This window comes from Taudactylus pleione, unplaced genomic scaffold, assembly GCF_031769625.1.
Source record: "Taudactylus pleione unplaced genomic scaffold, aTauple2 ptg000087l, whole genome shotgun sequence".
Classification (NCBI taxonomy): domain Eukaryota; kingdom Metazoa; phylum Chordata; class Amphibia; order Anura; family Myobatrachidae; genus Taudactylus; species Taudactylus pleione.
Genome location: NW_028284489.1, coordinates 7,816,523 through 7,843,155, shown reverse-complemented (window position 1 = coordinate 7,843,155; position 26,633 = coordinate 7,816,523). Strand labels below are relative to the sequence as shown.

The window sequence follows — 26,633 nt, the reverse complement described above, 5'->3', positions numbered from 1 at the left end:
AAACCTTTTTGTAGCGCTGCATGCTGGGGTGGAGAGCACTGTAAGCCCCTCAGTCCATCGCAATCCAGTGAAGGGGGGGCGCAATCAGTGTGATCACTGCAGAGCAGTCTCCTACTACAGCCCAGCACACAGCAGCATGTGCTGGGCTGCTGACAGGTAAAGGGAGCCGCATTGGACCCGGGCCCCCACCAGGCCCCTCCAGCATGCCCAGGCCCCACAATACCTGATGGCAGCCCTGCCATTTTGTATATCTATTGATCTTACAAACTTACTTTTGATATAAAACACATAAAACCAGTGGCTGTACAAAACCCTTTAATAAATGTGCTAGGGTGGCTTTTACAACTTACCTTACTGATACATTCCTGCAGTGTTTGTGGTCTGAGTATGTGTTAATCAGGGAGTTCCCCGAATCTCCCCCTGGTGTATTTCCAGAACACTCCCCAAAATAGAATCGTGAATCAGGTGAAGCACTTACATCCTTCAATATACATATACCGTCACAATACATACTACACAAGGGGGTGTTACAGTATGGGCCTGCAAACAATAATCTGTTAGTCTGGTGGTACCATAAAGGGTACCTACCCATTTGCCAACTTTCTGCACGATGCGACCAAAACCAGGAGGTTTTGGTTGGAATGTGCAGAAAGTCTGCTAGTGGATAGCCGGCAAGGACCAGCGATGCGTGTGCACGCTGGGTCCTTGCTGTACCCGACTATCTATCGAACATGATCGTCAGGTTCAACATGTTAATAGATAGGGAGTTTGGGCTCCTGCACTGAAGACGTTCAGTGAACGTCTTTCAGTGCAGTGCCCACACCTCAGCGACATGAAAGTCTGAACGCTGGACGTTCAGACTTTCATGTCGTTAAATGGATAGGCCCCTTTAGTGTGACATATAGCTCACATGCTCACAGCTAAGTGAATTGACCCCTATGACAGAAACTGTCAACTTTCCAAGGTGCATTTCTGAATTTATTTAGGCAAATAAATTCTTTATAACGCTGTTTACACTTTTCTGTCAAAATGAAACATAATAATGTGTTGCTAAACCAATAAAAAATAAACATAACAGAAAATGAGTTAAAACTGTAAGTTGAGAATGAGTTTAGGGGACTATCCATTAGCAGATAAATTTGAACGATGAACGATTTATCGGTCAGTCGTTCAATTCATCTGCTAATGGATAGGCTCTGAACAATAAAAATGTGCACTCCCGCGGCCGACAAATTGCGTCTTTTGTCTCTCCAACATGTTGGTCAATTATCGTTTATCGCTGACAGATATTAGAAATATCTGTCGCGGTAAATGACGAACAACGAACGATTTGTTAATGAAAATGAATAGAAACATAAAAAAAATCCACTCCCAGAATGATGTCATGCAATATCGTTCGTAAAAATCTGTCATGTACATGGCAGATATCTGTCACATCAGCCTCAGGAATTTTCAAAAGATAAATCTTTTGTCTTTTGTCTTTCAGAAAGATCTGCTAATGGATAGGCCCCTTAATACAGTATATCCTCTGCTGTACAGAGCACATAATAACACATGTCAAAAACATCTTTGCCTTGAGAACAAGTACTTACCAGTTGTTGAATATAGCGATCTTGGTACATTAGAAAGTATTCCTCAAATATGCTGAATATGCTGTGACTGGCAACATAGGAAAACCGACAATGGATCCAATTCTTTAAACTTTAAATGTTTTCTGTGACGGCCAAGCAAAACTCTAGGACTGAAAGTGAAAGTAGAAAACAGGAAATAGAAAGGCTCTGCATGCAGAGATGAACAAGTTAAAAGGGTGGTGCTAGGCCTGTTTGTGAGCATATAATTCTGTCCTGCCTCCAGGAAGACAAAACAATTAAAAGTATTTATTCAGTAAAGGAGAGCATCCACTAGCACACTGTGAAACGATTGAACGATTACGACATCTTGCAGTTGTTTCACAGTGTGTGCTGTACCTACACTGAACGTTCAGTCGATCAGTGTAGGCACCCTCCCTCATCCCCGAACATGGCCAATCTGTTGTTATCGGCAGACTGACCAGCATGTTCGGGCGATGATAGATGTCAAAAACGACCAGCGGGAGCGCGCATCGCTGGTCGTTTTCGACATTAAACTGCCCAATTTGTGCCTGATTACAAGCGATTGAACGATAACGATGTCGTTATAGTTCAATCGCTCTGTTTAATCAGGTAGTGGATACCCGCCTTAACTCTTTGTGGACATCTGGGTGGAAAATTGTAAAAAAAAATTAGATATAGTTCTACACTGTAAAGACAAAAAGCAAAATGTTAATAAATATATTTAAATCATATATCTATATGTAAAACTATAGTGAAGAACTATAGGCATACTTGCCTACTTTTGAAAAAGCATTTCAGGGAGATTGTGAAAGTAACACCTATTAGCACATGGTAAAGTGGGCGTCTACTGCTACATCTGGGAGGTGTGCTATAAAATAGATTTACAGCCAAATGTAAATGAGCATTAAAGCAGTTAGTAAGAGCTACTTGTTGTTGAAAACACACTGATACTTTTCAGAAAATGCATGTAACCATAGGGATCATTGTGCCTTATTCAGCACGGATCACAAGTCTGCACATGCACACACACGGCCGCTACGAAAATACGCTAATGAATGCATTCGCACTGCCGTCACAGCACAAGATGCAGACGCCCAACAATACAAAATGCCACCACCTTACCCTCTTCTCACCTCCGTACTAATGTGCAATTCTGTGAAATCATCGGTAACATCGGAGCTTCACGCACACTTGTGGTTGACATTACCATGCCGCAGAAGTTATAACCATTGCAGGGAAATTACACTAATGATCCCATTTGAATGTATATATCTCTGTTTTTTATATAACAGCTTCATAATGGAGGTAGGGTGCAAACAGGGAGATTGCTAGTCTCTTCAGGGAGACAGGGAGATTGCTACTATTTCAGGCAGTCTCCCTGACAATCAGTAAGACTAGACTATAGGGTTTATTTATTACAGACTTGCCTACCCTCCCGATTCACCTGGTAGCCTCCCGAAAATCGGGTGGTGCTCCCGGCCCCCCGGAAAGGCAGGAAAGCCTCCCAGCGGCCGCTGACCCTCCGGTCCACCCTCGGACGGCGGGGCCAGACTGTATATGTAATTAGGCCCGCCCCACCACAGGGAAACAACGCAATTTGCGGGTCCGCAGGTAAGGGGCGGTGCTAAATGACGAGATTTGAGTAATTTTATCCCTCCCACCTACTCGTGGACCAGAAAATTCTGGTAAAATCTCCCCATCCTGCCCAATTCACTAGGAAAGGGGCGGGATTCGGAAGATATGCCTACTATTCCGGGGGTTGTGAGGGGCTACCCAAAAAATCGTGAGCCTCCCGCGATTTTCGGGAGAGTAGGCATGTATGATTTGGAGGGGAATTAGTTAAAAAACCTACGATCAGGATGCAGGCTGATGAATCCTGGTGCCGGAATCCTAAACTGCAGACAGAAGACCGGTGCCAGAATCCGGCAATATGAGTGGAGATGCCGATGCCGGGATCCCAATAGCCAGCACCCCGATCGTAAGTATAGTGGGCGCCCTTAGCTGTTAGACGCAGGGGGGAGGGTTAGGTTTAGGCATCCTGGGGGGAGATAGGTTTAGGCTGCGAGAGGGTGGAGGTTAGGGTTAGGCTGCGGGAAGGGGGGGTTAGGGTCTGGTACCACCAGGGGGGGTTAGGTACTAAGGGGGGAGGGTTAGGTTTAGGCACTAAGGGGGGCAGGCTAGGTTTAGGCAGTAACCGGGAGGGTTAAGGTAGAGAAATGGAGGGTTATGGGGTGAAGTGGGAAGGAATAGCATACTTATACCCCTTTAACATCGCAATTGCCGAGTTGCACCCGAGATTTGTACATGCTTTCAGACTGGCGGCATGCCCTGGCAATAATGCCGGGTTGATGTCGTCAACTGGGTTACCCATTCACACTGCACTGTGAGCCGGGTTGAACTCGTGTTCAACCCTGCTCGTTACCCAGGTTGAAATGCCGGGTTGCTCGATCTGAATTATTTCAACTGGGCCCTTTCACATTGCACAGTAACCCGGGTTGCTGCACGTTCAAGTGCAATAACCTTGGTTATTTGCTGGCAGTGTGAAAGGGATAATACTTATCCCCTAATGGGATTCTCGACATCGGGATGCCGCTGTCGATATTTTGACAGCAGCCAACTCGAGTACCGAGATTCCATACCCAACCCATTTAGGGAAGGTACTGGGTTGTGCCACCAAAAATACAGATGTAACGCAACCGTTTTAAAGGCATGTCCTCCTGCATCTACGATCTTGTATGCACAAAACAAGGTGCTGGAGTTTCAGTTCAGGCAACCATTCTGCGCAACCATAAAGTTACTCGGGTGGCCGATTTTTGAAGGATCTGCGTATATTTCTATTCTGCTACTAAAACACTCATCCACTCGCTTGTCATCTCCAGATTGGACTACTGTATCCTTCTCCTAGCTGGCCTCCCAGTCTCCCACCACTACAGTCGGTCCTCAATGCTGCTGCTTGGCTCATCTTCCTCTCCAGACATTCTACATCTGCTTCCCCTCACCTTCAAGCCATACACTGGCTCCCCTTCCCCTTCAGATGCCAATTCAAGGTTCTTACACTTACCTACAAAGCCTTCACCCAATCTTCTCCACTTACATCTCTGACTTCATCTCCCTTCACACTCCCGCCCATCCACTTCAGTCAACAAATGCATACCGCCTCTCTTGCCAACTGATTACTGCCTCCCACTCCCGCCTCCAAGATTTTGCCCGTGCTGCTCCCTACCTTTGGAACTCTCTCCCTATCAGATTCTCCACCTCTATCCAAATCTTCAAACAGACTCTCAAGACACACTACTTCAGCAAGGCCTTCCAGCTCTCATCCTAACCCACTTTGTGCTCTTTCCTCCCTATCTACCCCTTCTGTGTCACGCCTGTCTGTCTGCCCCTCCCCTTTAGAAAGAAAGCTCTCATGAGAAGGGCCCTCTTCCCTCATGTGCTTCTCCTTATACTTTTTTTTACTCCTTACTCCCCAAAAGGCCACCTAACACTTGACTGCTAACTCCTTGCTACTAATTGTGAGTGTTTTAATCGCTATTGAAGCAATGTGTCTAAACTATTTCCTTGTCCTTCACCGTAATGTACTGTATGTTACTCGTTACTTGTCCACTTATTAGTTTATGTACTCTGTAAGGCGCTGCGGAACACTTGTGGTGCCATATAAATAAAGGATAATAATAATACGGGGACTTCGGGAGGACAACAGCTCCTCCACTCAGGCTTGAATCGGTATCCATCTAGCCTTTAAAATATCTTCTAGCCTGAATACTTTCAGCCAACTACCTTCATAAGGGCTCCAGGAGTCGGTGTAAAATACATTTCAGCTGTAAATGTCACTGTAAATATATCTCATTGACTCTTACTCCCTCTCTGAATAGTTGAGTGCTAATCTCTACAGCAGGGGTGGGGAACCTTTTAACTTCTGAGGGCCATTTTGATATATACAACATTATTTGCAGGCCGTGCCCCCTCCGTGTGACGTAATTCAGGGGTGGAGTCACAGTTGCCGGTGATTACAGCAATGCCCGGAGCAGCCTCAGGATGCTCCAGGAGCTATAAGGGCAGCTATAAGGGCAGCAGTGTGACCGTCTGAAACATCCTAAGGACTCACCAGGTGGATATGCTGCATAGATTATGGCTGCAGGGTGCCATTCTAGGCACCATGCTAGCCAGATGGTGCTAGCAGAAAAAAGGGCCAGACCAAATGATTCTGTGATCCTTACATGGCCCCCGGGCCTGGGGTTCCCCATACCAGCTCTACATGCATTATTGACATTATACTACATTATCTGATTTCATTTCTTATATTGAGATTTATGATCTAAGGCCCTCGTTCAGAGCCGCTCGTAAGCGGCAGTACGCTCGTAGCGTTCCAATGTTGTGAAACCACGCATGCGCCGGTGTTACACTGCGCATGTGCGTACGGCTGATTGCGATCTTTTTTTTAGTCGTTCGTCGAATAGCGAACAGGAAGTGACATGTCAAATGTGATTGACAGAACAGGCCGTTTTTGGGCGTTGACAGGGGTGGAGATGGGAAAACGCAGTTGTGTCGAGGCATTTTTTGGGCGTACATAAATTATCTCATGCGAACGGCAAATGTGATCGGAACAAGTCATACGTCACTGTCTGATCCACTTTCCGTACAAACTGCTCGCACAGCTTGTGGTCTGGTATACTCTACCACAATGTCGATGGTCTCGTCCTCCTTCCCGTGCCTCTTCGATGTTTCTTCGATTTATCATTTCTGGCCAGAAAAGCAATCAACTTAGAATTGAAAACAAGCTTGTAATGTGTTTAGCAACTAGTTTTTTTTAGTAGCACAAAACTGTACACAGGTGAAGTACTCAGCTGCTAATTTCTGGATTAGACAATCAATTAGCGTACCAATTTTTCTTTTTTTTTTTTTTTTTTTTTTTGGTTTTGTGTTATTGCAACAATATTGTCATCATGTTTGTGTTTTAGCAACATTTTTAATGTGCCTGGAAAATTCGCATCCATTTTGTTTTGGCAAAGTGTTCCTTAAAACTCCTAAATGGTTTTTAACCCTTTGGAATCTGAATTAAAAAAATTTTTTTGTTTTTTTGTTTTTTTGGGGGGCCGGGCTTACCTAAAAACCATTCTTAGAATAATGTCACAATACAATGGAGCACATTTTGAAATGTTTTTATTTTTTACACACATTTTTTTTTTCATGTGCATTTGCCAGTTTTCAGTTCTGGCTAACGTCAAAAAATTGGAACGAAAAATTACAAACACAACAATAGTGGCATTTGCCCAAAAGAAAATAACACACATTAAAAACAATTCACAAGAAAGGAGAGGGAAGTTTTGGCCCTTAAGGAATATGGGGCAAGCACAGAAGGATTGTGGGAAAATCAGCCAGTGCTGTCATCGCTTTTTGCCCCGTTTGGCTGGGGTAGAGTGGGAGCCTGACCGGGTCCGGAATGTCCTTTGGCTGGCCTGTCCAGAGGCAGCTGTTGGGGCCTCTGGACTAGGCAGAGGGCTAGGCACATTTGGAGGGATGGCTGTTGTTGTGCCAGAGGTGTAGGATCCTGATGTTCCGGCAGGAAGGGAGGCCGGCTCCACCATGTGCTGGCGAACGAGCTGCTCCAGGGCATTGGCAATTCTGATGTTGGCCCCGTTATTTTCGGCCAGGGCCTGAGCAATGGTTACGTTGGCCGCAGCATTTTGCTCCATGGCCTCCGCCACCCGTAGCAGACTGGCGTCCATCCTCAGCAGAATCTCCGTGTGGTGATCCAATTTAAAATTGAGATCCGTGAGGAGGGCCACTGCCTGCGAGGGGGATTGCCCTGGACTGGCTTCTGCAGGGTCCCCAGCCGGATCTGCTGCTTCCTCCCCTGCAGAGCCAGCAGAAATTCTGCGGCCAAGGCTCCCCTCTAGAGCAGACTCATCCGCCTGTGACTCTGTGAGAAAAATGAGAAAAGAGTAACATTAGAATCTACATATTGTCACAAACACATTTCAGAGTTGGTAACATAACAACATTTACCTGGGTCAACATGAGGAGCCGCAAAGTCTGGCATGTCCGTATCCATGTTGGACACGCCAAACACCTCCTCATACTGCACACACCCCTGTGCCAGCTCTTCCAAGTCATTAAGCTCCAATGACACAGGGGTGGGACCCCCACCTGTCCCCCTTGCATGCCTAGCCCTGTCAGCCAGTTTTTGTTTCAGCCGATATTTAAAGTCGGTCCATCTGTGGGTGAAAAAGTTTGCATTATTCCTGCAATGTTTGGCCCTGTAACCACTTTTTATTAAAATGTAGTTTTTACGTACCGGCGTTTGACATCCCGGGGTAGACGTTCAAACTCACCCACCCTATTGACAGCACTGGCTATCTCATCCCACATTTTTCACTTCTGGCTTGCACCCATATTCCTTTCTGCCTGTGGCAGGGTGTCAACACACATTTGGACCAAAACCTCCATGTCCTTTCTTGTGAATTGTGGCTGGCTTTTTTTTTTGGTTTCTTTTGTTGGCCTACTCGGGCCCAGCAGCCTCTTCCATGGCATCCTCAACACCTTTTTTCAAAAACATTGTTTAAATTTTGATGTCAAACTTTCTCTAAATAAAGGTTCTAAATAATCCTTTAATCCAAAAGAGACAAATACTTACCAGGCACCTCTTGGCCATTGTTTTGCTGTTCTGTAGCCATTTTGAGCACAACAACTTGAACTACAGCAGACCGTTTGTGAATTTATGTGACGTATTTATACATGCGTCCTTATTATTCGTCCGCATCATTGATTGTGCGCTCCTATGACACGTCCTTAATTTGAGCGGGAAAATAAAGACTATTTATGGCTTTTTGCGACTCGAGTCGAGGTGGCGGGTGATGATTGTTGAAGGTTTCGTTTGTAGGAGTGGATTGTTGGCGGGATTAGTGGTTTGAGGCGGATTGTTGGAGTTGGTTGGAGTTGGTTCTTGTTTGTTTTTTTGGATTTTACGGTCGCTTTTTTTTTTGGAGGTTATTTTCTTTGTTGGTTATTTTTTGAGTAAGTATTTTTTAAAACTCCTTGAAAAAATAAAGGATCTACAAAACAAATGTTCTTACTTATTTTTTTGTTTTTTAAATTTTTTAACAGTTATTTTGGCTGGGCCCCATTGAAGTTTTTGGACTGTGACTTATTTGTCGATTTTCGGTAAGTTTTTATTGTTTCATGATTTTCCAATTTTGATGTGTTGGTCTTCGCATATGTTTTGGCCAGTAATGTTTTATTTTTAATTTTATCAATCATGTATTAACACTAAATATAGCGTACTGTTTAGCGAAATATATTTCCTTTGTTTATCCCAAATAAAAAAGCAAACTATTTAGCGCACTAATGTTTCCTTATTCCCCATGTAAAAATGCGAACTATTTAGCGCACTAATGTTTCCTTATTCCCCATGTAAAAATGCGAACTATTTAGCGCACTAATGTTTCCTTATTCCCCATGTAAAAATGCGAACTATTTAGCGCACTAATGTTTCCTTATTCCCCATGTAAAAATGCGAACTATTTAGCGCACTAATGTTTCCTTATTCCCCATGTAAAATTGCAAACTATTTAGCGCAATAATGTTTCCTTATTCCCCATGTAAAATTGCAAACTATTTAGCGCACTAATGTTTCCTTATTCCCCATGTAAAAATGTGAACTATTTAGCGCACTAATGTGTTTTTGAGTATAAATTTGGGCATTCTTGTTTGTCCACTCAATGTAGGGTGCATTTTCAAAATAATGTGTGCTCCCCCTATCTTTTAACGCATTTGCAAATTTTTTAGATTCCAATCTGTCCCCCAAAAATTCTAACACAAATTTCTAATTTTGAAATGTAGGTTGTTGCACTCATGACAATACCCCGGCATGTAAGCATCTTTGGATATTGCGGCAAAGATAAGTATATTTTTGTTTTCACATTTTCATCAAACATTAACTACCTGGCTTACCATTTCAGGTTGATGTTGGTCGTATTATTTTGTCCATGCTTCCGGAACCCGACCAACCTCAACCTCGTCCCAGGCGTAGGCATCATAGGAGTGCAAGGCCCCAGATATATAGAACACATGTCACCCTTTTTGGAATGCCCGATGATGAGGTTTTAAGACGATACCGTCTTCCTCCACAAATCATCATAGACACTCTCTCATTAATAGAGAGTGATCTGGAGCGGCAAATTGTCAGTCCTACAGCAATACCACCACTTATGCAATTAATGGCGGTGTTACATTTCTGTGCCTCAGGATCCTTTCAAACCACGGTGGGAATAGTGGCTGGAATCTCCCAATCCTCCTTTTCAAGGATCCTGAGGGCAGTGATGGAGGCCCTTTTCAAGCACCTCCATCATTTTATTAAAATTCCATTGGATATGGGTTCCCTTAGTGTGACGAAGGCCAATTTTTACCAAATAGCTGGCTTCCCACACATCATAGGGGTTGTGGATGGTACTCACATACCACTTCAGCCTCCAGCACGGCTTGAGGCAATTTTTAGGAACTGCAAGCACTATCACTCACTGAATGTAATGGTGGTATGTGATGCCTCCCTCCAGATCCTGTCCCTAAATGCCAAATTACCCTGGAGTGCACATGATTAATTCGTCATCCGGCAATCAGGGATTTGGCATAAATTAGACAATCTACAAGCTGGTGATGTGTGGCTTCTGGGTAAGTGGAGACCTTTAGTTGAAACCAATGCAAAGCTTGATACACAGTGATCCTGATTGTTGTATTTGTTTTTTCACAGGAGACAGTGGCTACCCTTGCACGCCCTGGCTGCTCACTCCTTATTTGGCTCCCACACCAGGGCCACAAAGTGAGTATAATTCCGCACTTACAGCCACCAGGCAGGTGATGGAGTGCTGTATCGGCCTTTTAAAAGGCCGATTCAGATGCCTCCACCGCTCTGGTGGCGAACTCATGTATTTGCCAGCTATGGTTTTGAAAATTGTGGTCCTGTGTGGGATATTTCACAACATCGCCATAAGGAGTGGTGTCCCAATGCAGCCAGAGGATGCCTTACCTGAGGATGGCCCCCCCGAGGTTGGTCGGAGGTCAGTATGTGGGGGGGCCATACGCGATGATGTGGTGGCCAGATTTTTCAGGTAATTATTGACGAACATTTACTTAATTGTCCCAATGTCTACATGTACGATTGTAATGTGCCTTTTTAATCTTGTTTTTCTTTTTTTTTTCTTGTCTTCCTTTAAAAACCATGTAAAAACGATGCCTATTACCTGATCCACTAAATTGTCTACATGTGGCCACATTGGAACTAACTTGGGGAAAAATTATTTCATTGCCTCATTTGTGGATTCATGTTGGCCTGCTACTTATTTCAACAGTTCTTGAGTGTTGTTGTTTTTTTTTGAGTTTGGTGTAGGTTGTTTTTTGTAGTGTGTTTTCACTGTGTGAATTGCTTGTCACAATTCACTTTCTGTTTGTGTTTGCTGTGTATTAAAGTTTTCTTTTCCGTTAAAAAGACTGTTTATTTACACATTACAAGCACGTGTAACCTGGCTCAAAAATGCCACCTTTCATAATGCCGAATCCTGTAATGTGTGAAATGGTTAAGTCTTTGAACATGCTTTGTGGCTTAGAAAAAACAACAAAGGTATTAGGGTGAATCAGTAGTTTGTTAAAAATAGGCCAAAGCAGGTTTCAGTTTCTATTTACATTACCCACTACAAGAAAAACAACAAACTGTTGGTTTTTCTACAAACCTATTGGTATGGTGAGGTGTTTAATGTGGCAGCTTACATACTTTCTAGCGCTTTGTACAATCTAATTTAGCTTACTTTAAAGAACATGACCAAATAGTAGACTTATGGAAGGTTAAACAATGTAATATTTTCAGTCAGGAAATGAGACTCGTTAACATACAATGCTATTTTATTTTTGAAATAATACAAAACAGAATAAAACAAAAATAAAAAATCAGCTCCGAAGGAGCGCCGCCATGTGGTCCAGGACCACTAGCATGGCAATGACGTGGCCACGCAAGGCGGCCAAGCCCTCCTGCATACCATGCATCCGCCTCTGGTCCTCTGTTGGTATAAAAAAAAAGGGATCCTTAATGAAATGACACCTTACATTATAAGTTTAATAAACAAACTAAACAAATAAATCTAGTTGCAAACAAGATCCAGTTTTGCAGAAAAAAACCAAGTACTGGCAAATGCTAAGATGGTATCAATACTAAATTATAAATGAACACACAAAAAGGCGACCCAAAAAAGACGAAGTACCCTTGTTAGGGTAAACCAAAAATCACCAAGAATGAGTGTTTTGACATGTGTGATATGTATCAGTAGAAATTATCCAAGACATTGTATATCCAATTAAAAATGTATTTTTTAAACAAAAGAAAGGGAAACATACCGGTCATTGGGCTTGATGGTCTTGGAGGCCCTCCATCCTCCTCCTCCTCGGAGGTGGGCCAGTGCTGGTGGGTTGAGGGAAGGGAGATGGCGGAAACGGTTGATGGGGCGGAAAATCGAGGGGGTGGTGGAGGGGAGGGTGAAGAAAAGAGAGGGGGTGGTGGAGGGGAGGGTGAAGAAAAGAGAGGGGGGGTGGAGGGGAGGGGAGGAGGAATTTTGGGGGGGGTGCAAATTGGTAGAGGGAGGGGACTCAGCTATTGGCCGGGCAGGGGTGGAGGGGGAATTGGGGGAAGGTTGGGGATATGGGCTGGGACTTGTCGTCAGCGTCAGGTGCCGAGCCCGGCGACGAAGTCTGCGGCAAGGCCGGCTTCTGCGTTCAGCCCCTAAATGATTATTGAAAAAATTTTTTATTTTTTTTGGAGGGGGGTGTGGAACACAAATTTACAACTAAAAAATTTACAAACATTCAAAAAAAGGAAAACATGCACACGCAGGCATGTCAAAAAACAACAAACAGGGCTATACTGAAAACATGCACACACAGACATGTCAAAAAACAACAAACAGGGCTATACTGAAAACATGCACACACAGACATGTCAAAAAACAACAAACAGGGCTATACTGAAAATATGCACACACAGACATGTCAAAAAACAACAAACAGGGCTATACTGTAAACAAACATGCACACGCAGATAGGGCCGCAATAAACAAACAGGGCTATACTGGAAACAAGCACACGCAGATAGGGCCGAAAACAAATCCCCAAAAAATTTAAAAAAATAACACTTACTTGCAGCGATCCGCAGCCAAAAACATGCCAGCAAGCGGGGGGTGCGGCACCGCAGATCCGACCACCTGCGCTCTAATTGCCCGATATTACGGCGTGAGGTGGTGGCGAGCCTCCGCATAGGCCGATCGCTTGGCCCGGTTGGTGATGGGGGGAGGCTGGCTGGTGATCCTCTGGTCCATGACCTCAGTGAGGACCAACAGCTCCCGTGTGGTAAATGAGTAGGCTCTCATGATGGCAATGATTTTTTTCACAACAAACAGTTTTAATAAAGGCCAGAGAAAACTTTTGATTGGCTAATGTACTTTGTAAATTAACAGGAACCATTGTATTGGTTATTGTATGAGTCATGTGTCCTACAGGCTCCAAAATATAATGTGAGCTATGATAGACTTCATGCAGTGACATGCGTAAGCTAATTTAAATAAAGAAATTAAAATAGGAAAATAGGCCTATCATAAACACAGGAAAACAAAAGGATAATTGGTTATTACAACATGTATTTTTGATAAAGTAAACCATTGGTGAAACCGTACGTATTCTGCGGGAAAAATGACACACACGGACAAGAATAAAGTTTATTGAAAATGAAAAAAAAAACGGATTGCAAACATGTGAAGAGCAATTAAGCTAATTAATATATTGATTGGCATGATACGATTAAAGTATGTATGCAGAATGAACGAGCAGGTAATCGAAATCTGACAGGCCCACTTCCGGTTTGGACTTGTGCGAGCGTTCCCTGCAACCAAATTTGGAGATGGACGGTCGCAATTTTGCTCGTTCGTTAGCTATAGGAGGGGTTGGGAGACTTTGGGGCGGAAGATTAGCTACGAGCGAACTTACGAGCGAGCGCTTGAATTTACATTTTCTCGCTCGTTCGTCGAACGAGCGATCAGCCACTTGCGTACGGCTCTGAATCAGGCCCTAAGTCTGCCACCTAGTGTTCTTTATTGCTCATTACTTGTATTTCTCCTAATGCATGGACAATATCTGAGAATTAATATAAGGGATTAGGATCAGCTCAGTATCAAACTGCTGTTTTCATTTTACATCCTAGTGCTCATTGCACATAATATCACCTCTTAATTTGAATTATTTATCGATACTGCAACAATTGTCTGTGTTTATTGCTGAATGTGTATTGCTGTTCACAAAATATTGTATTACTTAATTGCTTGTTACAACTGAAGTATGAATTTGCTCCACGATTGTTAAAGACAGGGGCGTATCTATAATGGGTGCAGGGTGTGCGGGGCCCCGCACACCCTGCAAAGTTTTACTTACCTCTTCAGAGTCCCACGTTGGATGGGGGTCCGGCGTTGTAAAAACGACTGGAAAATGGCCACCGTGACCATTTTCCCGTCGTTTGCGCATGTGCAGTACAGGGAAAATGGCCGCCATGGCCATTTTCCCGGTGACCTGTGCATACTCTATAGACTCTGGGCGCACCCTAGTGCCCAGAGTCTATAACTCCGGTGCTGGCTGCGCACAGCTCAGTGCGCTGCCGGCCGCCGGACAGAGAAACGCCCCTGGTTAAAGACTTGAATAACATTGATAATGTAATAGTTCTATTGACATTATCTAAAGGTGGTATCGAGTTTCTAGCTGGGCATTTGGTCCATAGTATGGACAGGTGCTTAGATAAAATCCCCACTGAGACCATGGTCAGAAATAAAACTTCACAACCTAATACTCCATTAACACGGGAAGTTAAAAATTCTTCTCACCAAAATGTATCACCCCCTTCAACATCTCAGGATCTTTCCTCATCACCAATTATACCATCACTATCTCCTGAGGAGCTTACACCCTTAAACCCCCACCTGGAAAATAACTAGATGCAATTGAATCCTCACTAAACACAGTACTCTCCCATTTGGAGTCTCATACTAAATGATTGATTAAAGCAGAGCAGCGTATCAGCACAGCTGAAGATATGATTTTATCATTACAAAACTATGATGACTCTCATTCTCAACAAATTGCATTCTTAACCTCAAAACCTGATGATCTGGAAAATAGAGAGAGGTACAATAACCTTAGATTCATAGGAATCCCTGAATCTATTGTGGGATCTGATCTCTTTGACTCTCTCAGTGTAGATATAATTCAGATTCTTAATGTACCTACTACTATAACTACAGGAACAGTATTAATTGAGAGAGCACACCGTATTGGCCCTGACCGAGGCTTTCATTCTACTCAGTCCCGTCCCTGCCCAGTCATTGCTAAATCCCTTACTTTCCGAGATAAAGAAAATATACTTATGGCATACAAGGAAAAACTTACGCTTGAAGTGCGTAACTTTAAATTGTTAATATTTCAGGATTTTTCAGCCCATGTGACCCTGAAGCGAAAGGAGTTCAACCCAATCTGTAACTACCGTTTCACTCAGAATATAAAATTTGCTCTTATTTACCCAGCCAAGTTGAGGGTGTTTCTTTAGGGTAAATCAATAATGTTTGACACTCCAGACTTAGCTAGAGCTCATTTCAGTATTCTAACCCAGAATTCTTCCACAAATCCACCTCTGAATGGATGAAAAGATGTTGTATTTTCATATGTTTTCATTGTACTATAGGTTTACTGGTTTGTCTGTGTTATCTTCTGGATAAGATTCCAGTAATTCATACCATTTGTTTGAATAATTATCATAGATGCATTACTATCTCTAGATGACACAATTTGTTTCTAGTTTACATTCTCTATCTGCTGAATTTCTATTCTTTTTCTTCTCCTTTTCTATCCCACCTGCTTTGCCTGTGGTGCCTTTCACTTTTCTCGCTATGGCTGGGAGTGTTTCTTTGTTGTGATGCAACCTGTCCTACTTGCTGGGATGGGATGGGACGGATTTTGGCTTAGTTGAAGATTTTAAAATGTTTTCTTTTTCTAGACTTGGAATTGGATGACAGCTCATACTAGGTACACAAAAATAGTTGCACAAATGGCTTACTCTTCTATTACATTTTTATTATGGAATGTGGCTGGTTTGAACTCTGCAATTAAACGACGTAAGGTTTTGTCACACCTTAAACAATACACCCCTGACATAGTTTTATTGCAGGAAACACATTCGTTACGAGGTCCACAAGCTACACTTAAAAGTGCATGGATCCAGGAGTGTGTTTCTGCTTCCTTTGATAAAAAAAAGTGTGGAGTAGCAATTCTATTCAGCAGACACCTTTAATACACGATTGATAAGGTGGTGGCGGATAGGGAGGGTCGTTTTCTTCTGGTTTGTCTATCAGTCCATCTCAAAATGATGATTTCCAAACATACTTAAATAATAAATGGAGGGAATATGTTGATGATAATCTAGAACACTGGGATGACCCGGTTCTTTTTTGGGAGACCTCGAAGGCGGTGATGAGGGGGCATATAATTTCATATGTAGCTAAATGCAACCATACACGCAGGAGGGAATTACAGTCTCTACAAAATAGCTCAAAAGAGGCCTACCGCTACTATCTATTAATAAAAATATATGTCTTAACCATAAGCAAATTTTGGAAACCTTCCTGTTAAAAGAAGCTCAAATTAGGCTAAATTATACCAAAAACACTTATTACCAGTATGGTGGTAAATCTGGTAAGATCTTAGCATACATGGCAAAGCAACAGCAGAAAAAGCAGTTTATTACAAAATTATTGGACTCACAGACTAGTGAGATTGTAACCAAAACTGCTTACATATCTTGACGTTTTAATTCAGATTTTGCTTCCCTTTATGCTGATAAATAGATCCTGTATTATACAATTCATTTCTCAGAGAAGCTGAACTGCCTGAATTATCTGCCGAACAAAGGGAACTTCTTAATAGTGAGATAGAGTAGGAGGAAGTTAAGCTTGTTATTGCTAGTTTGCGAATCAATAAATCACCAGGGCCCGATGGGTTAAATTGGAATTATTATAACATTTTAAAGAAATAAATGATTCATTCCCTTACCCATGTGTTTCAACAGATTCAAAAAGAGACTCTTCATTATCCTACTTTTAATGATGCATACACAATTCTATTGTCAAAACCTCATAAGGACCCAGAATCTATTTCCTCTTACAGACCCATTATCCTCCTAACTCAGGACTATAAGATTCTATACAAAATTTTCGCAAACCCTTTTATAGTATATGCTTCCTTCCCTTTTGTCACCCCATCAATCGGGATTTACCCATGGTAGACATATAGTTCGAAATATTCGCCTACCGGTGGTGGCTTTGAACTCTTCTTTTGTTCACCACCATTCATTCAATGTACTGTAAAGCCTAGACGCCGAAAAGATGTTTGAAAAACTTCTGTGACCTTACTTATATGCAATTTTACAAATTAGATATTGATATGATATGATATGATATGATATGATATTGATATGATTATATACTTCTATAACTCTCCTCATACAAAAATTGTAATTAATGGTTTATTGGGTGACTCTATCAAAATGTCTAGAGGAACACGTCAAGGGTGCCCACTGTTCCCATTGTTGTTCAATTAGGCATTGGATCCCTTGTTGCGGGTGTTACAGTCTTGGCCCCTTCTTAAGGGTATTTCCATAAGTTCTATAGAACTTAGGCCCTCATTCAGAGCCGTACGCTCTGAGCAGAGCGCACGCTCTGAATGAGGGCCGGGCTCCATTTTCATGGAGCGTCCTCCTGGACGCTCGTATAGCTGTGGGTCACCACCCACAGGCTATACGAGCGTGCTTTTTGATGGCCGCGATGGTCGAGACCATCGCGACCATCGAAATTGCGAGCCGGAGCCTGCGGTTGAGGTTTTCAACCGCAAGCTCCGGAGTGATTTTGGCTCTATCAGAGCCAAAATCACTCCCACTGACATCACTAGTGATGTCAGTGGGCCGGCTTCTGACGGGAGGCGTTCCCGTGGGAACGCCCCCGTCAGGGAGGCACGCCCCCGGCACGCCCACCAAAGGGGGCGTGCTGTCAATCAACATTGACAGCACGCCCCCTTTGATCGGACACAACGAGCGAAGGACTTTCCTTCGCTCGTCGCATCTGGCGCATGCGCACGACGGAGCTCCCTCCGTCGTGCGCATGCTCAGTGCATAACATCGACCCACTTGCGAGCGGACAGCCGCTCGCGAGTGGGTCTGAATCAGGCCCTTAATGTCTCAGCTTTTGCTGACGACCTTTTACTCTTTATTTCAAATCCACGTGACAGTCTAACTCCTCTTCTTTCAAAATTAGACAAATTTGATACAATTTCAGGTTTCACCATACTCTAAATCCACTGTTATGGCCTTAAATAATTCCATGACCAAAAATAGTCTAGATTTAGGCAGATGGAAATGGGCGGACACAGAAATCCCATACTTGGGGATTAGGCTCCCCAGAAATATTCATAATCTGTACTCTCTTAATATAACACGTCATAGATACAGCTATAAAAGAATTAGAAGATTGGCAATACTTACAACTGTCCTATCTGGGCAGAGCATATCTTATAAAAATGATTACTGTTTTGCCAGTAGTTTTCACTAAAACAGATACCAAGTGGACTGATGCAGCGTTTAGACAGTTTATTTGGGAAAAAAAGAGGCCTCGTATAAGTCTTCAGCTGCTACAACGAGATAAATCGGAAGAGGGGGATTAATTTTCCGAATATGGAAATATATAATCTTGCAGCAATTTGTAGGCAAATAAAGGATTGGATTTTGCACTCAAATTTATATTCTAATTACCTAATAGAGCAATCTTTTCTCAATAATATAAAACCAGGTGGTGCAGCTGGGAAGCCGTGTGGAGACTGATGGTAGCACGGAGGCTACTTGGAGCGGCTAATGAGCCGTGAGGTGAGTGGACTTGGAGGAACCGGACTGGGACTGGCAGGAAGGCTGACTGAGCTGGTCGGGTTATTTTTTAGATGGGCTTGCAGATGGATGGTAGCGTGGAAGCTACTTGTTGTGGCTTGGGAAACGTAGATGATAGATGGTAGCGTGGAAGCTACGTGGAGTGGCTGGGTAGCCTTGTAGAGAAGTTGGTAGCGTGGAAGCTACTTGGAGTGGCTGGGTAGCCGTGTGTAGAAGCTGGTAGCGTGGAAGCTACTTGGAGCGGCTGGGTAGCCGTGTGGAGAAGCTGGTAGCGTGGAAGCTACTTGGAGCGGCTGGGGAGCCATGTGGAGAAGCTGGTAGCCTGGAAGCTACTTGGAGCAGCTGGGTAGCGGTGTGGAGAAGCTGGTAGCGTGGAAGCTACTTGGAGCGGCCTGGGAGCCGTATGTGAGAGATGGTAGCGTAGGAGCTACTTGTTGTGGCCTGGGAGCCGTAGGTGAGAGATGGTAGCATGGAAGCTACTTGTTGCGGCCTGGGAGCCGTATGTGAGAGATGGTAGCATGGAAGCTACTTGTTGCGGCCTGGGAGCTGTAGGTGAGAGATGGTAGCGTGGGAGCTACTTGTTGCGGCCTGGGAGCCGTAGGTGAGAGATGGTAGCATGGAAGCTACTTGTTGCGGCCTGGGAGCCATAGGTGAGAGATGGTAGCATGGAAGCTACTTGTTGTGGCCTGGGAGCCGTAGGTTAGAGATGGTAGCAGGATAGCTGAATGCAGCAGGCTTACAGATAGCACTGGTCTAGGAACCAGCAGGAGCCTGGGATACACTGGTACTCAGAGATACATCTATAGTGTAAGCTGTATACCACGGAATGTAACGAGATGTTCAGGCACAAACTGCTATCAGAGGAGGATCTATATACCTAGAGTCTGGCAGGAATTGGTGGATACAGACAGGTGGTCTGGCAGTGGAATTCTGCATGGAGCAAGGCACAACATGCAGAGGGAGTAATCATCTCTGCAGCCCTTGAGAATCAGGACCACACCTGTGATTCTAATTAAGACTAGCAATGCTCACAGACAGAGCAGAGTCCAGGTGATTAATCACTGTGGGAAGGAGAGCAGTCTGCACACACAGAGTTGTCACAGCCAGCATGATTCAGCCAGAGCAGATCTCCCAGGAGAATTACAAACACAGATCCATGGAGCAGCTGGCAGAGGTAAGTCTCAAAGCAAAGGTAAAAACTAGCCATGATTGTGACAGTACCCCCCTCTTTATGGGTGGACTCAAATAAATACATAGGAGAACAATGAAAAAATGAGACACCTAGAAAACTGAAAAACTTTCTTCCAACATGACATTACAGGAGCTTCAAACATAGGGGCACCATAATTCTTGAAACATCTCTTTAGACATCTTCTCAATCTTACGTTTATTGGGACACCAGGAGTGGAAATTCTTCAAAGGGCATGATTCAAGACCTTCATCGATTCTTCTTTCTGCTGCGAGAATGTTTTGTGCCAACCAACGGACATGGGACCTCTGGTAACTCCCATGGAAATACATGACTGGAAAGGACAGGGTCAAAAGGCAAATGGTTTTCAGGGAATGGAGAATTATCATATGCAGGATCGAGTTCAGACTCCGAGTCAGTATCTAAAGGTAAAATGGAAGGTTTAGTAGGACTTGAACTTTGATAGGACTCCTGGGAGGAACTAAGCGAAATATAACCAATTTTGATGGTGTTTTGGAAGGTACCGCAGTATGAAGAGGACAAGGAGGTGGGCGCACATCTCATGTTCAGGGATGCCGATTCTATAGTGCCACTTTCCTTGGATGCTTCGAATTCAGCAAGTTGGCCCTTGAAAACTTGACCTTGTTCGGATTTCAGGGAAGTGGAGGACTCAGCAGAGGATGATTCCTTAGTAGAACCGACAGACTGCTTGGACAGATTTTCAGAACTGAGAATTTTACTAGAATTTTGACATGTTTAAGACCAAATTCTTTAATAGCAGCTTCACTGAAAGTCTATTTTTAGAAGCACAGGATCTTTAGACTCGATGAAAGGATTGGCCCAGTCCAATGCCTTACTTCTAAAGGAAGAGAGAAGGTACTTAATAAAGTTGGTAGGAGTGATACCACAAGCTGGATCTGCTTCCATGATTGCAGCATATTGCTCCAGTAATGCAAAATATTGCGATAAGTTCCCATCAAAATATATGCATCCTGGAGTATCCGATGAAGTTTGTGTGTTCGAGGATTGTGGAGCACATTCAGGTGCAGGGCTGGAAGAGACTTGAGGATGCTCCGATTCATGAGGAGTCAAAACAACTGAAGTTGACAGCTGTTTGGTACTTGAACCAACTGGAAGGAGTCCTGAGGAGCCAGAGACAGCAGCTTCAACAATCGAGGCTAAGAACAGACTACAGGAACTGTCATCCTCTGGAATGATATTTTCAGGAGATGCTGAACAGGAGCCATGATCAGGATTAATAGTACATGACACTTCTCCCTGGAATTGGAACCTGAAACCCGCTCCTGGGGTACGAGACTTGGAACCCCCTCCTGGGGCATGAGACTTGAGACCCCCTCCAGGGGTGCATGGTTTGAGACCCCCTCCTGGGGTGCAAGACTTGAGATCCCCTCCTGGGGAATGGGACTTGAAACCCCCTCTTGGGGTATGAGACTTGAGACCCCCTCCTGAGGTGCGCGACTTGAGATCCCCTTCTGGGGAATGGGACTTGAAATCCCCTCTTGGGGTACGAGACTTGAGACCCCCTCCTGGGGTGCAAGAGTTGAGATCCCCTTCTGGGGAGTGGGATTTGAAACCCCTTCCTGGGGTACGAGACTTGAAACCCCTTCCTGGGGTATGAGACTTGAAACCCCTTTCTGGAGTGAGGCACTTGAATTCCCCTCCTGGGGAATAGCACTAGGAACCCCATCCTGGGGTATGAGACTTGAGACCCCTTCCTGGGGCATAATTCTTGTAACCCTCTCCTGGGGTGAGAGACTTAAGGTCCCCTCCTTGAGTACAGAACTTGACACTCCCTGTTGGAGTATGGGACCTAAAATCCCCTTCTGGGGAAGCTGACTCGACTTTTCCTTTTGGGGTATTGAACATGAACCCCCCTTTTGGGATGCGAGGACAGAGACTTCCTCCTGGGGTGAGTGACTCAAAACCCCTTCTTGAGTTACGAGACTTGAGGACCCTCCTGGGGTTGAGACTCTGGAGACCCCTCCTGGGGTTGCCAACTGGAGTCCCATACTGGGGCAAACAGAATCTGGGCTGGGAACGGAACAGGCAGAATCCGGGACGGGACCGGAACAGGCAGAATCCGGGATGGGACCGGAACAGGCAGGATCCGCGACGGGATCAGAATAGGCAGGATCCGGGACAGGCAGAATCCGGGATGGGACCGGAACAGGCAGAATCCGGGACGGGACCGGAACAGGCAGAATCCGGGACGGGACCGGAACAGGCAGAATCCGGGCTGGGACCGGAACAGGTAGGATCCAGGACGGGACCGGAAACAGGCAGAATCCGGGCTGGGACCGGAACAGGCAGGATCCAGGACGGGACCGGAATGTTGACACCTGGTATTACTGCTGAAATTGCAAAGGGAACAGTCTTTGATAAAGTGGTCAGAAGCTCCACAATAGAGACAGAGATGTAAATCTTTACGCCGCTGGTGTTCAGCCACAGAGAGCTTGGGGCACGGGTAACTTCGATGTCTCACTTTACTTGGCATGGAAGAATTTTGGGTTTTTAGCGATTCCAAGACAGAGGTTCTAGTTGAGACAGAGGTAGCTCTAAGAAATTCAGGAATGACCTGAGAAATTTTGCTGAGTAGAGCCTGTAGCTGTTCCAGCAGTTGATGGAAGATAGTTAGGGGTTCAGGTAAGATTTGGTTATCATCTAGCCGGTTAGTCAGAACTTGCAGAAGCTGTAGTACTTGATGCTGTACCGCCTACTGTGAATCCAAGTGAGTGATCAGGTTACGGAAAGCACTTGATCCAGGATTAGGTGCTTGATCCGCCACCATCATTAGGCCTGAACATACTGTCACAATTGGCATTTGTGAGTTACCTGTCTCAGGTGATGAACTGGAATCACTGGAGGCCGGCTGGACTGGAACCATGGGTAATGTGAATAGCTCTTTTAATATAAGAATTGGGTAGCAGTGAGAACTGCCTTTGATGATGAATGACTGGAACTGGAAACTTGAGACGTTGGAGTGGGACCAGAAGTAACTTGGAGGACCGGACTGGGACTGGCAGGTAGGCTGACTGAGCTGGTTGGGGTACCAGTAGATGAGCTTGCAGATGGATGGTAGCGTGGAAGCTACGTGGAGTGGCTGGGTAGCCGTGCAGAGAAGCTGGTAGCGTGGAAGCTACTTGGAGCGGCTTGGTAGCCGTGTGTAGAAGCTGTTAGCATGGAAGCTACTTGGAGCGGCTGTATAGCCGTGTAGAGAAGCTGGTAGTGTAGAAGCTACTTGAAGTGGCTGGGGTAGCCGTGTGGAGAAGCTGGTAGCGTGGAAGCTACTTGGAGCGGCTGGGTAGCGGTGTGGAGAAGCTGGTAGCATGGAAGCTACTTGGAGCAGCTGGGTAGCCATGTGGAGAAGCTGGTAGCGTGGAAGCTACTTGGAGCAGCCTGGGAGCCATAGGTGAGAGATGGTAGCGTGGGAGCTACTTGTTGCGGCCTGCGGGCCGTATGTGAGAGATGGTAGCGTGGAAGCTACTTGTTGCGGCCTGGGAGCCGTAGGTGAGAGATGGTAGCATGGAAGCTACTTGTTACAGCCTGGGAGATGTAGGTGAGAGATGGTAGCATGGGAGCTACTTGTTGCAGCACGGGATCCATAGGTGAGAGATGGTAGCGTGGAAGCTACTTGTTGCGGCCTGGGAGCCGTAGGTGAGAGATAGTAGCAGGATAGCTGAATGCAGCAGGCTTACAGATAGCACTGGTCTAGGAACCAGCAGGAGCCTGGGATACACTGGTACTCAGAGATACAGCTATAGCATAAGCTGTACACCACGGAACGTAATGAGATGTTCAGGCACAAAGTGCTATCAGAGGAGGATCTAGAGTCTGGCAGCAATTGGTGGATACAGACAGGTGGTCTGGCAGTGGAATTCTGAGTGGAGCAAGGCACAACAGGCAGAGGGAGTAATCATCTCTGCAGCCCTTGAGAATCAGGACCACACCTGTGATTCCAATTAAGACTAGCAATGCTCACAGACAGAGCAGAGCCCAGGTGATTAATCACTGTGGGAAGGAGAGCAGTCTGCACACACAGAGATGTCACAGCCAGCATGATTCAGCCAGAGCAGATCTCCCAGGAGAATTACAAACACAGATCAATGGAGCGGCTGTCAGAAGTAAGGGCCTGATTCAGAGCCGGACGCTATTTGCGAACGGTCGTTCAGAAAAAGGGGCCGGCTATTTAAATTGAGCGCTTGCTCTTTGCAGTCTGTTGACGCCTCTATGTCTGAGCGAGCGAACGAAACATGCGCTCGCTATTTTGTACAGACGCCCCCTGGCCGTTCGCATGATACGTCATCTCCGCTATTTATTAGATTAATCAAGTACATTGAAAGGCGTCTGAACTGCTCGCAGTGCTTGTGGTTGGATTTTCCTACCGCAATCATGCGAACAGTTCAGGCTAAGAGACAACCAAGTGACGTGGCCGATGACGCTGCTTTGTTAATTATGCACACCCTTAAAACGCCCATTTTGACCGTTTGGCACGCCTGCGTTCGGATCTCCACTCCCTGAATTCAAGCACCTTCCCCTGTTACCACCCACAAACGCCTCATCCTGTCACTCAAATTAGCAGGCACTCGCTATTTTGCGAGCGCACAATTTCCGACCGCAATGACTGGTTGGCGCATGCGCATTACAACCCATACACAAGCGCAGATGTGCGAACATCGCTCGAAGCGAACGAGCGGCCGCTTACGAGTGGCTCTGAATCAGGCCCTAAGTCTCAAAGCAAAGGTAAAAACTAGCCAGCATTGTGACACACTACTAGGAAATACAGATTTTCAACATGGATCAGCCTTCTCTCCCTTTACTTCTTGGGCTTCTAATGGTTTAAATACAATTCATCAGCTTACAAATGTAGATGCACATCGAGTACTTTCTTTTTCTCAAACCCATATTAAATTTCCTTTTTTACTGGTCCATAATTTAGCTTTCCTGCAAGCACAGCACTATGTTTCCAAAGTGATTTCCTTCCTCTCTCTCATGGACTGGGCGAATCAATTGAATATGGCCCTCCAATCCCCAGATAACTCTAGAGGAGCTATTTCCTTATTTTATAAAATATTGAAAACCCCTTATTACAGTGGTCATTATGAAACTGGCATAATTCGCTGGCAGAAAGACTTTCCAGATCTCAGTGAATCATCAATTCTAAAGGCACTTCTATATTCTAATAGAGGGCCTGATTCAGAGCCGAACGCTCTGACCAGAGCGCTCGCTCTGAATCAGGGCCCTCCTCCATGAAAATGGAGCGTCCTCCTGGATGCTCGCATAGCTGTGGGTGACCACCCACAGCTTATGCGAGCGTCCATGATGATGGTCGCGATGGTCAAGACCATCGCGACCATCGGGCTTGCGACGGAGACCCTGCGGTAGGGTCTCGCTGCCGCAAGCCCTGGAGTGATTTTGGCTCTATCAGAGCGAAAATCACTCCCACTGACATCACTAGTGATGTCAGTGGGGCCGGCTTCAGACGGTAGGCATTCCCATGGGAACGCCTCCGTCTGGCAGCCACGCCCCGGCACGCCCACCAAAGGGGGCGTGCTGTCAATCAACATCGAGAGTACGCCCCCTTTGGTGCGAGACCCGGAGCGACGGAGAGCCCGTTGCTATCTGGATCTCGCGCATGCGCACGACGGAGCTCCCTCCGTCGTGCGCATGCGCAGTGGGGCAACATCGACCCGCTTGCAAGCGTCCTGCGCTCGCGAGCGGGTCTGAATGGCCCCCAGAGTTCTTACAGCCGTCATACTGTATACCAAGATATGTTCTTCAAATTGTTTTATATAGGTTATATATGTCACCTTCTCGCTGATATTTAATTGGGCTCACTTCTACCTCAGTTTGCCCGAAATGTACCGGTCCTGAAGCCTCACAGTCTATGGGACTGTGTTTCTATTAAAAAATGCTTGTACTGTACCAAATAAAACAACTGGCGATTTCAGATCTGGTAAATTTTCTGCCACTTACCCCTGAATGGGCTATTTTTGGAATTTAACAAGATTCCAAGGCCAGGATGTCGAAAATTACTCTTGATACTCTCAGCCGTGGTGAGAAAATGTATGCTCCAGCAATGGATACATTCCTCCCCTCAGTCTATACAAATGTTTAAAGAAAAACTTTAAAATGGATTGGATGGAAACATCATTACACAAAGAACAACGTGTAGAAAGATTCTTTGAAATTTGGGAGTCCTTTATTGATACTCTGAACAATTCAATTAAACAACAAATTCATGGTTGTTTTCAAACAACCCTATGGTACGAAACTAGAATATATCAAATAGATCCTCCTGTTCAACTTAGATAAAGTATTGTACTACAGATGGGGAAAATGGGGCCAAGGGTTAGGTTCAGGGTTCCCGGGGGGGGGTGACACTTAGGGTTAGGCACCCCCAGGGGGAGGTTAGGGTTAGGCACCCCCCCGGGGTACTTAGGTTTAGGCGGCAGGGAAGGGGTGTTAGGTTTAGGCACTTAGAGGGGGGATTAGGGTTAGGCACTTAGGGGGGTGGTTAGGGTTAGGCACCCCTAAGGGAGGGTTAGGGGGGGGAATTAGGTTAGTTTATACGTACCTGAGGACGATCAGGATTTCCTCCTCTGTCGGGATTAGACTGAACCCGGTGATTACATATGCATGGCCTAAAGGCTGTGTGTGAGGACTGCTCATCCTAGTGGTTTCTTTAAATCAACCAGGCAGTTTGCTGCAACCAAAACACAGTTTATTCTGTAAATGGCAATACAGACATGTGGCTATACAATCACCAGACAGATGCAATTCTTTGCAGGTATAGCTTACACAGATGACAGAAGCATTTCCTAGTCACCAA

At 45.1% G+C, this 26,633-nt stretch overlaps 1 protein-coding gene across 4 annotated transcripts in view; it reads right to left on the bottom strand.

Moving 5' to 3' along the window:
• The window catches only part of LOC148529067 (protein mono-ADP-ribosyltransferase PARP14-like), a 237,958-nt gene extending 236,211 nt beyond the window's left edge, over positions 1 to 1,747 (bottom strand). For all 4 annotated transcript variants that reach the window (XM_088468962.1, XM_088468967.1, XM_088468963.1 and 1 more), the window contains exon 1: positions 1,593 to 1,747. The gene's annotated coding sequence lies outside the window, so the exon portion shown is untranslated. The remainder of the gene's footprint in view (positions 1 to 1,592) is intronic.
• Positions 1,748 to 26,633: the final 24,886 nt, after the last annotated feature.